The sequence below is a fragment of the Oncorhynchus masou genome, chromosome 5 (assembly GCF_036934945.1).
Source record: "Oncorhynchus masou masou isolate Uvic2021 chromosome 5, UVic_Omas_1.1, whole genome shotgun sequence".
NCBI classification, from domain to species: Eukaryota; Metazoa; Chordata; class Actinopteri; order Salmoniformes; family Salmonidae; genus Oncorhynchus; species Oncorhynchus masou.
The window spans coordinates 18,144,084-18,156,756 of NC_088216.1; positions in this window are offsets into that span (position 1 = coordinate 18,144,084).

A 12,673-nucleotide genomic window follows, 5' to 3' on the forward strand; every position below is an offset into this window, starting at 1 on the left:
TGATGTAGACATCAATAAAGCCCAGTGGGTTATGGTGACATGCTGTTCGTCACTGCTCCTGTGATGTTCTGATGTCTTGGAGGGAGGGAGGGAGGGAGGGAGGGAGGGAGGGAGGGAGGGAGGGAGGGAGGGAGGGGAAAGAGAGATTAAAATGTATTATGGTATCAGGCTGTGTACAAAGGGACAGCTTCACATGCTGTCACAGTCAGAGATGAGGGGAAGGGACGGAGTAGTACCAGTCTTTAACACAGCCAGGTAGAGGCCTCCAAAATATGTCACAGCCAAGTAGAGCCAGGTAGAGGCCTCCAACAGATGTCATAGCCATGTAGAGGCCTACAACATATGTCACAGCCAGGTAGAGGCCTACAACAGATATCACAGCCAGGTAGAGGTCTACAACAGATGTTACAGCCAGGTAGATGCCTCCAACAGATGTCAGAGCCAGGTAGAGGCCTTCAACAGATGTCACAGCCAGGTAGAGCCAGGTAGAGGCCTACAACAGATGTCACAGCCAGGTAGAGGCCTACAACAAATGTCACAGCCAGGTAGAGGCCTACAACAGATGTCACAGCCAGGTAGAGACAGGTAGAGGCCTACAACAGATGTCACAGCCAGGTTGAGGCCTACAACATATGTCACAGCCAGGTAGAGGCCCACAACAAATGTCACAGCCAGGTAGATGCCTACAACAGATGTCACAGCCAGGTAGAGGCCTACAACAGATGTCACAGCCAGGTAGAGGCCTACAACAGATGTCACAGCCAGGTAGAGGCCTACAACAGATGTCACGGCCAGGTAGAGCCAGGTAGAGGCCTACAACAGATGTCACAGCCAGGTAGAGCCAGGTAGAGGCCTACAAAAGCGTCACAGCCAGGTAGAGGCCAACATATGTCACAGCCAGGTAGAGACAGGTAGAGGCCTACAACAGATGTCACAGCCAGGTTGAGGCCTACAACAGATGTCACAACCAGGTTGAGGCCTACAACAGATGTCACAGCCAGGTAGATGCCTACAACAGATGTCACAGCCAGGTAGAGGCCTACAACAGATGTCACGGCCAGGTTGAGGCCTACAACAGATGTCACGGCCAGGTAGAGGCCTACAACAGATGTCACGGCCAGGTACGCCAGGTAGAGGCCTACAACAGATGTCACAGCCAGGTAGAGCCAGGTAGAGGCCTACAAAAGCGTCACAGCCAGGTAGAGGCCTCCAACAGATGTCACAGCCAGGTAGAGGCCTCCAACAGAAGTCACAGCCAGGTAGAGGCCTCCAACAGATGCCACAGCCAGGTAGAGGCCTACAACAGATGTCACAGCCAGGTAGAGACCTCCAACAGATGCCACAGCCAGGTAGAGGCCTACATCAAACAGAAAAGGGCCTATCGCAAATGGTCGTCACAAACTTGGAAGCACAGAATATTCTAGAATGTCTTTGTATGCTGTAGCGGTAAGATATCCCTTCACTGGAACTAATGCTTCCTAGCCTGAACCATGAAGAACAGCCCAGACCATTATTCTTCCTCCACCAAACTTTACAGTTGGCTCTATGCATTTGGGCAGGTAGCATTCTACTGGCATCCGCCAAACCAAGATGCGTCCGTCGGACTGCTCGATGGTGAAGCGTGATTCATCACTCCAGAGAACGCGTTTCCACTGCTCAAGAGTCCAATGGTGGCGAGCTCTACAACACTCCAGCCGACGCTTGGCATTGCGCATGGTGATCTAAGGCTTGTGTGTGGCTACACGGCCATGGAAACCCATTTTATGAAGCTCCCGATGAACAGTTCTTGTGCTGACATTGCGTCCAGAGGCAGTTTGGAACTTGGCAGTGAGTGTTGCCAACGAGGACAGATGATTTTTATGCGCTATGTGCTTCAGCACTCGGCGGTCCCGTTCGGTGAGCTTGAATGGCCTACCACTTCGTGGCTGAGCCGTTGTTGCTCCTAGATGTTTCCGCTTCACAATAACAGCACTTACAGTTGACCGGGGCAGCTCCAGCAGAGCAGAAATTTAACAAACTGACTTGTTAGAAAGGTGGCATCCTATGACGGTGCCACATTGAAAGTCACTGAGCTCTTCAGTATGGGCCATTCTACTGCCAATGTTTGTCTATGGAGATTGCATGGCTGTGTGTTCGATTTTACAGCAACGGGTGTGGGTGAAATAGCCGAATGCACTAATTTGAAGAGGTGTCCACATACTTTTATATATATATATATAGTGTATTTAAACATTTAACGAAACAGTCATATGAGATCTGGGTTCTGGTCAAAAGTAGTGCACTATATAGAGAATAGGGTGCCATCTGGGACGAGGCCTAAGTCTAACCAAACACTATAGCATGAGGCTAGATTTATGATGGGTTGAATGTTTATGTTAAATACACAGGATACAAACATTCCATTCCAGCTAAACAATGGATATATAGCATTTTCAACAAAACCCATTTTAATACACATGTGAAACCTATTCATTTAAAATCTGGAAAACAGTCATATTTTACAAACTCATAAAGCTACCCATCAGCATTCATTTCTGATGTAAAAACACAAAAGGGAAACATTTGTGTAAATAGCATTTTGGAAATAAACTCTTCAAATCTACCTTTCCGGTCTAGTCCAATTCCAATTCTCTTCCATCCTCTCCTCGATTTCTGTATCTGATTCACTAACAGTCTTCTTGTCTCTGTAATGATCTGATAGGTCTGAGCATTATGTCAGTTGTCAACTATGCCACCTGCTTTTGCAGATCAAGGAAAGGAAACAAGCAGGAAGGATCACTTCCTCACTCTGTATCTCTCCTCTCAACCCCTTCTCTCTCTTTCTGTCTTTATCTCCCCTCATCTCTCTTTCCCTCTCCTCCCCTTTCGTTCTCTTTCTGTTTCTCTCTCCCTCTTTCCCTCTCTCTCTCCTTCTTTCCCTCCTCTCTCTCTTCTCCCTCTAGTCTATGGAGTCTGACTGATGATGGTTCTCCCGTGGGACTTGTAGTCTGCTGGTATTTTATTTAGTGCCTCTTCTCTTCTCCCAGGCTTTTAGCAAGGCTGTAGTCTGTGACCCACTTCCACACAGGGAAGAAGAGGAGTGTGTGTGTGTGTGTGTGTGTGTGGCCTGTGTGTGTGTGTGTGTGTGTGTGTGTGTGTGTGTGTGTGTGTGTGTGTGTGTGTGTGTGTGTGTGTGTGTGTGTGTGTGTGTGTGTGTGTGTGTGTGTGCCTTAAGAATTTTCATGCACCGCAGGAAATGCAAACTTGTAGTGTATTTAAGGCTTCTAAAGTTTGTCAATTCCACTTTAAAATGTCAGACTTGATTTGCCCAAAATAAAAATGTATCAACAACTACAAAAACATGTCCATTAATTATCATCCACATAAAAATTCTAATTTCCTGTTGCGTCAGGATTATTTATCCTACTGTAGCAAACTGGCTGAAATGAAGATCTGACATCTGCATATGTCTGTGTATACGCACTGCCAAACACTAGAATCAGAGCGCAATGAAGAGAACACAATGTACAGAACATCACTGTAACAAAAGGCTAGCTGCTGCTCTAACTCACTGACACACTCCACTAGCTCTGATTAGCCCACCTGACAACGTTGTTGTTGTACCTAATTTCACTGAATACGCTCTGCATCATGTTACTTGTTGTTGCTAAACTATTAGAAGAAAAGGTGCTATCTAGCACTTAAAAGGGTTGTTCAGCTGTCCCCTTTGAATAACTCCTTTTGGTTCCAGGTAGAACCCTTTTGAGTTCCATGTAGAACCCGTTACACAGAGGGTTCTACATGGAACCGAAAAGAGTTCTACCTGGAACCGCGACAGGTTCTACCTGGAACCTAAAAAGGTTCCCAATACAAACTAAAGGGAAGAAGCTGTCTTCTGGAGTGATGTGAGGTGATGTGGCCCTTGTTGTAGACACTGAATGAGGAGAGGGAGAAAATATCAAAAAACACATTCTAAATATTCTAAGGGCTTTGCCTTGTCAAGCTTTTTGTTACCCCAACCCCCACATGCATCACCCCTTTGAGGACTATGGCACGGTGCTCACTGTGACCTAGTTGGAATGCGGTATATGGGGACTTTCACTAAGGCTTTATTCCATTGGGCCATTCGGGTACGCTGGGTTTCCTTCCATCCCAATAGTTCCGAATGAACATGAAAATGTCAAATAAACGTGTCTCCTTTTCATTATTGAAGAGGAAAAGTGTTGCTACATATTTGGGATGAATTAGACAAACAGACAACTTGGTAGTAGTCTAGGATCACATTTCGTTTAGTTTTTTTACTGGCAGATTGTCCGTGCAGGAGGTGGTTGAAGCTTTTGTTAAGACAACAACAGTTTGATATTGTTAAACTATTAAACTAAACTATTTCATTGTCATGGTTTTAAAACAATAGCAGCCCAGGTTCATTTCAGTTCCTGAATGTGTGTGTGTCTGTGTCTGTGTCTGTGAAAGTCGGTTGGTCACAGACAGAAGACCCAGACCAATCTATCAAGAGCAGCTAAATCCCAGAGCGAGAGTCTCTAAACCAGACACACACACACACACACACACACACACACACACACACACACACACACACACACACACACACACACACACACACACACACACACACACACACACACACATCCAGTTATCTATACTGACACACACCATGTGTCTGCCAGATCTCCTTCTGTGTTTCCTATGAACAGCTACTAGTGGATAAACCTGAGAGAAGCATTCAGGGCAGCCAAATTACATGCTGTCACTGTGAGCTACCGGCCATGCAGTGAAGTTGTACTCAGACGGAGGGACAGACAAACAGACAGACAGACAGACAGACAGAGACCATTAAGGCAATGATGCTAAAAGCCACTAAGTTCCTCTGTCTTCAGCCCTATAAACCTGGATCGGAACCAGCTGCCCTCTTAAATTGGCGAAGAATTGTGTTTATTTTACACATTCTTTACTGGAGGAGGAAGCTTTTGTTTAGGCAACAACAGTTTGACATTCTTAAACCATTTTGTTTTTCATTGGCATGGTTTGAGATTGAGAGAGAGCTTGTGTGTGTATGCTTTGCAAGTGTGTCTGTTGTAAGCGTCTCTTATATTGTGGCAATGTTTAAAAATGAAATGTCATACTAAATATATACTTATACTGTATCACATTGTGTGGGCATGATGAACTTTGTACTTGTCTTTCCCTCAGCAACATGCCCTTGTCCTCATCCAGTAACCTTGGTGACAGAGAGAACAAGAACACCAAGTCAATGATCACTCAAATCATTAGGTTAATGGGTCATTCATAACAAAACCTTTTGATAAAGCCAATATTTTCAATGACTATTTCACCGGTAAAGTGGACAAACTGAGAAGTGAAATGACAACATTGAACATTGAACCATCATATTTGTGTATTGAAGATCTAATAATGAAAGAAAAGGATTTCTGTTTTGAATTTGGTCAAGTTTGTGTGGAAGGGGTGGAAAACAATTGTTATCCATCAATAATGATAACCCACCAGGTATAGACAGCCTAGATGGGAAATGATTAAGAATGGTAGCAGACTGCATCGCCACCCCTATTTACCATGTCTGTAATCAAGAATGTGTGTGTCCACATATTGACAAATCTGTTGTGAAGATGGGGAGGGGTGTGTCTGTTATAAAAAAGATGTTCTGCGTTTTTAACACAAAGATCAACTGTACTAGTTGTTCAGGGTCTGACAGTGTCCCATCTTGATACTGTCCGGTAACATGTTCAGGTGCAGCAAAGAAAGACCGAGCAAAGCTGCAGCTGGATCAAAACAAAGCAGAACGCCTTGTCCTTAACTACACACACAGAACTAACGCCAACAACATGCATGATAGTCTTTCATGGCTGAGGGTTGAGGAGTAATTGAATACGTATGTTCTAGTCTTTTTAAAAAACACATGTGTGTTGAAAATGCCTAACCACTTGTATAATCTATTTTCATACACTTCAAACAGACATACACTCAAACAGACATACTTTTCCACATTTCCTTAAGTTACAGCCTTATTCTGAAATATATATATATATTTTTAAATGTCTAATCAAACTACACACAATACTCCATAATGACAAAGCAAAAACAGTTTTTTAGAAATATTAGAAAATGTATTTCAAATAAAAAACAGAAATACCTTATTTACACAAATATTCAGACCCTTTGATATGAGACTCGAAATTGAGCTCAGGTGCATCCTGTTTCCATTGACATTCCTTGAGCTGTTTCTACAACTTGACTGGATTCCATCTGTGGTAAATTAATTTGATTGGACATGATTTGGAAAGGCACACACCTGCCTATTTAAGATCCCATACTTTTCAGAGCAAAAACCAAGCCATGAGTTCAAAGGAATTGTCCGTAGAGCTCCGAGACAGGATTGTGTCAAGGCACAGATATGGGGAAGGGAACCAAAACATTTCTGCACCATTGAAGGTCCCCATAAATACAGTGGACTCCGTCATTCTTAGATGGAAGAAGTTTGGAACCACCAATACTCTTCTTAGAACTGAGCAATCGGGGGAGAAGGGCATTGGTCAGGGAGGTGACCAAGAACCTGATGGTGACAGGGCTCCAGAACCTTCCAGAAGGACAGCCATCTCTGCAACACTTCACCAATCAGGCCAGTATGGTAGATTGGCCAGACAGAAGCCACTCCTCAGTAAAAGGCACATGACAGCCCCCTTGGAGTTTGCCAAAAGGCACCTAAGGACTATCAGACCATGAGAAACAAGATTATCTGGTCTGATGAAACCAAGATTGAACTCTTTGGCCTGAATGCCAAGCATCACGTTTGGAGGAAACCTGGAACCATCCCTACAGTGAAGCATGATGGTGGCAGCATCATGCTGTGGGGATGTTTTTCAGCAGCAGGGACTGAGAGACTAGTTAGGATCGTGGGAAAGATGACTGGAGCAAAGTACAGAGAGATCCTTGATGAAAACCTGCTCCAGTGGGCTCAGGACCTCAGTCTGAGGCAAAGGTTCACCTTCCAACAGGACAACAACTCTAAGTACACAGCCAACACAATGCAGGTGTGGCTTCGGGACAATTCTCTGAATGTCCTTGAGTAACCCAGCCAGAGCCTGCACTTTACCCCGATCGAACATCTCTGGAGAGACCTGAAAATAGCTGTGCAGCGAAGCTCCCCATCCAACCTGACAGAGCTTGAGAGGATCTGCAGAGAAGAATGGGAGAAACTCCCCAAATACAGGTGTGCCAAGCTTGTAGCGTCATACCCAATAAGACTCAAGGCTGTAATCGCTGCCAAAGGTGCTTCAACAAAGTACTGAGTAAAGGGTCTGAATACTTATGTAAATGTGATATTTCAGTTTTTTATTTTTAATAAATTTCCAAACATTTCAAAAAAACTGTTTTTGCTTTGTCTTTATGGGGTAGTGTGTGGAGATTGATGAGGTAATTTACATATATTTGTAATCCATTTTAGAATTACGCTGTAATTTAACAAAATGTGGAAAAAGTTAAGGGGTCTGAATATTTTCAGAAAACCCCACCAGACACGCCACTATGGGTTTCTTCACGGTACCCAAACCAAAAACAGATTTAATGCGTCGCTCAGTTACACTACAGGTCAACATTTTAGAACACCTCCTCGTTGAAGGATTTTTCTTTATTTTTACTATTTTCTACATTGTAGAATAATATTGAAGACATCAAAACTATGAAATAACACATATGGAATCATGTAGTAACAAAAACAGTGTTAAACAAATCAAAATATATTTTATATATGAGATTATTCAAATAGCCACCCTTTGCCTTGAAAACAGCTTTGCACACTCTTGGTATTCTCTCAACCAGCTTCATGAGGTAGTCACCTGGAATGCATTTCAATTAACAGGTACAGTGCCTTGCGAAAGTATTTGGCCCCCTTGAACTTTGCGACCTTTTGCCACATTTCAGGCTTCAAACATAAAGATATAAAACTGTATTTTTTTGTGAAGAATCAACAACAAGTGGGACACAATCATGAAGTGGAACAACATTTATTGGATATTTCAAACTTTTTTAACAAATCAAAAACTGAAAAATTGGGCGTGCAAAATTATTCAGCCCCCTTAAATTAATACTTTGTAGCGCCACCTTTTGCTGCGATTACAGCTGTAAGTCGCTTGGGGTATGTCTCTATCAGTTTTGCACATCGAGAGACTGAACTTTTTTCCCATTCCTCCTTGCAAAACAGCTTGAGCTCAGTGAGGTTGGATGGAGAGCATTTGTGAACAGCAGTTTTCAGTTCTTTCCACAGATTCTCGATTGGATTCAGGTCTGGACTTTGACTTGGCCATTCTAACACCTGGATATGTTTATTTTTGAACCATTCCATTGTAGATTTTGCTTTATGTTTTGGATCATGGTCTTGTTGGAAGACAAATCTCCGTCCCAGTCTCAGGTCTTTTGCAGACTCCATCAGGTTTTCTTCCAGAATGGTCCTGTATTTGGCTCCGTCCATCTTCCCATCAATTTTAACCATCTTCCCTGTCCCTGCTGAAGAAAAGCAAGCCCAAACCATGATGCTGCCACCACCATGTTTGACAGTGGGGATGGTGTGGTCAGGGTGATGAGCTGTGTTGCATTTACGCCAAACATAATGTTTTGCATTGTTGCAAAAAGTTCAATTTTGGTTTCATCTGACCAGAGCACCTTCTTCCACATGTTTGGTGTGTCTCCCAGGTGGCTTGTGGCAAACTTTAAACAACAATTTTTATGGATATCTTTAAGAAATGGCTTTCTTCTTGCCACTCTTCCATAAAGGCCAGATTTGTGCAATAGACGACTGATTGTTGTCCTATGGACAGAGTCTCCCACCTCAGCTGTAGATCTCTGCAGTTCATCCAGAGTGATCATTGGCCTCTTGGCTGCATCTCTGATCAGTCTTCTCCTTGTATGAGCTGAAAGTTTAGAGGGACGGCCAGGTCTTGGTAGATTTGCAGTGGTCTGATACTCCTTCCATTTCAATATTATCGCTTGCACAGTGCTCCTTGGGATGTTTAAAGCTTGGGAAATCTTTTTGTATCCAAATCCAACTTTAAACTTCTTCACAACAGTATCTCGGACCTGCCTGGTGTGTTCCTTGTTCTTCATGATGCTCTCTGCGCTTTTAACGGACCTCTGAGACTATCACAGTGCAGGTGCATTTATACGGAGACTTGATTACACACAGGTGGATTGTATTTATCATCATTAGTCATTTAGGTCAACATTGGATCATTCAGAGATCCTCACTGAACTTCTGGAGAGAGTTTGCTGCACTGAAAGTAAAGGGGCTGAATAATTTTGCACGCCCAATTTTTCAGTTTTTGATTTGTTAAAAAAGTTTGAAATATCCAATAAATGTCGTTCCACTTCATGATTGTGTCCCACTTGTTGTTGATTCTTCACAAAAAAATACAGTTTTATATCTTTATGTTTGAAGCCTGAAATGTGGCAAAAGGTCGCAAAGTTCAAGGGGGCCGAATACTTTCGCAAGGCACTGTATGCCTGAAAAGTTCATTTGTGGAATTTCTTTCCTTCTTAATGTGTTTGAGCCAATCAGTTGTGTTGTGACAAGGTAGTGGGGGTATACAAAAGATAGCCCTATTTGGTAAAAGACCAAGTCCATATTATGGCAAGAACAGCTCAAATAAGCAAAGAGAAATGACAGTCCATCATTACTTTAAGATCTAAAAGTCAGTCAATATTTCAAGACACTGGCAGTTTCTTCAAGTGCAGTAACATAAACCATCAAGCGCTATGATGAAACTGGCTCTCATGAGGATCGCCACAAGAATGGAAGACCCAGAGTTACCTCTGCTTCAGAGGATAAGTTCATTAGAGTTACCAGCCTCAGAAACTGCAGTGCAAATAAATGCTTCACAGAATTCAAGTAACAGAAACATTTCAACATCAACTGTTTAGACTGTGTCAATCAGGCCTTCATGGTTGAATTGCTGCAAAGAAACCACTACTAAAGGACACCAATAATAAGAAGAGACGTGCTTGGGCCAAGAAACACAATTGGTCAAGAAACACATTAGACCAGTGGATGTCCAAATTGGAGATTTTTGGTTCCAACCGCTGTGTCTTTGTGAGATGTGGTGTGGGTGAATGGATGATCTCCGCATGTGTATTTCCCACCGTAAAGCATGGAAGAGGAGGTGTTATGGTGTGGGGGTGCTTTGCTGGTGATACGGTCAGTGATTTATTTAGAATTCAAGGTACACTAAACCAGCATGGCTACCACAGCATTCTGCAGCGATACGCCATCTCATCTAGTTTGCGCTTAGTGGGACTATCATTTGTTTTTCAACTGGACAATGACCCAACACACCTCCAGGCTGTGTAAGGGCTATTTGACCAAGAAGGAGAGTGATGGAGTGCTGCATCAGATGACCGGGCCTCCACAATCCCCCGACCTCAACCAAATTGAGATGGTTTAGGATGAGTCGGACCTCAGAGTGAAGGAAAAGCAGCCAACAAGTGCTCAGCATGTGTGAGAACTCCTTCAAGACTGTTGGAAAAGCATTCCAGGTGAAGCTGATTGAGAGAATGCCAAGAGTGTGCAAAGCTCTCATCAAGGCAAAGGGTGGCTATTTGAAGAATCTCAAATATAAAATATATTTTTTTGGTTACTACATGATTCCCTATGTGTTATTTCATAGTTTTGATGTCTTCACTATTATTCTACAATGTAGAAAATAGTAAAATAAAGAAAAACCTTTTAATGAGTAGGTGTTTTAAAACTTTTGACCGGTAGTGTTTGTATAGAGCTATGTCATCATGGAATGCTCTGCCACCAGAGGTTAATCAGGCAACAAGTTTAGCTTAAAAAATCTGATAAAAAACAAACATATTGTATCACAGAGCCTCTCCTCTTTCTAAAGATCTAATTAAATTGTACTGTATATGACTCGTTTACATATCCAATTACCAAATCAGGGCTAAAAACAGGTCAAAGCTTCCCACTTGGAGATATATATAGCCTTGTTGATATCTAACAATCATCATAACCCTTTAACCTTTACAAATGGTGGGAGTTTGGTTGTATAATGTTCCTCCTACGGTGACAGACAGTGAATGTTCTGAAGGCAGACCTAAACTCTGTGAGACAGTAATATGTAATACTGCAGTGTCATGGGATGAAAGGGAAGTCTAATCTATGGTTAATAATTCATATTTTATGCAACTGAAGGTTTGCTTTATTTTTCGTAGGACATTATGTTCAATTAACTTGACTGTTAACTATTTAACATTTCACATCTTGATTTATATAGCTGTAGATGGCTCTGACTTCTTTCTTTTATATTATGGTTTAATACAACAATGCCTGTCCCTTAAAGTGATACATACCTACATTACATATGGCTGGCTATACGACCTACATTTCTCTCCACTATGGAGAATGGCGAGGAGATTCAAGGGAGGGAGGGGAAATCTGGTCGCTGAGGGGTTAACAAACCAAAAGTGATTTCGTTGTGTTTAGAAGGGGGTGGGAGGTAGGGAATGGAATGGCGAGAGATATATCACGATATATATTACAAACCACCTCGCCTTCAGGGTAAACATCATTATACAGTGGATATTAAAACTAAAAAGGATGAGAGTGACACGTTCAGAAAATAATATGGCAGTACCTGCGAGCGGGTGAGATGAGGAAACGGTATGTAGCTAATAGCCCTAATCTGTGGGATAACACAATGATTGTTTATAGCAGTAAACTCTGGGGTAGTATTCAGCATGGATCAGAAATGAATGTATAAGGTTGCGTGTTTTGCTCCTTATGGGTATCCATAGAACATCAAACAGATGTCAAACGACTGTACCGGATGGGGTTTGCGTGTTGGGAGGATTCGAAGACGCGTACACGTGTCGCTTGATCTGCGCGCGGAGGTTCAATCTGCATACATTTTACTGTAGCTATGATTGTAGCCTATAAGGCGTGTTTCGCCATTGCATATGCTAGTAGTTTACAGTAATCTACATTAGGCTATTATAACAACAAATGCGTTATAAAGGGGGCTTTTGGACACCAGATTAATTAAACACGTGGACAGCAATCCCGAATTGCTAAAGTGAATGGACAGCCACAGTGCAATGAAAACATCACCATAGGAATAAACACAAACATGGAAATAAACAACAGACATTCAATCAAATAATTTAAGAATTATAATAATATGAAAACCATTAATGAAGGTGCACTACTTTTAACCTAAAGTACTTTCCATAATTGTTATGCTATTTCTGTCTATACATTTTAATTTAATGTGTGTGTTAGCCTACATTTTAAAAAGTGGGCTACAATTAAAATTCGACTAGCCTACTTCAGGCTCCTCTCTATAGTCCAATGTATTAAGGACATTAGGACATGCTGGCACCTTCAGGAACTTGCTTCATTAGCACTTGCTAGAGCAGCTGTATAGGGAACAGGCCCAGATGTTAGTTGGGCGGAATGGGTTTTTGGTTTGTGACTTGAGCAGACTAGAGGCTTTGTCGCACCAGTGAAGAGGAGCGAGACGGGAGTGTTCTTGGCCAGTGTACGGCGGGAACTCCATGCCCTGTCCCGTTACCTGGAGACACCAGGCGACCACACTGGGTCCACGAGACCAGGTGATACTACTCCAAAGCACGCGACTCGCATGTTCCCGCCACTGCCATGGATGAC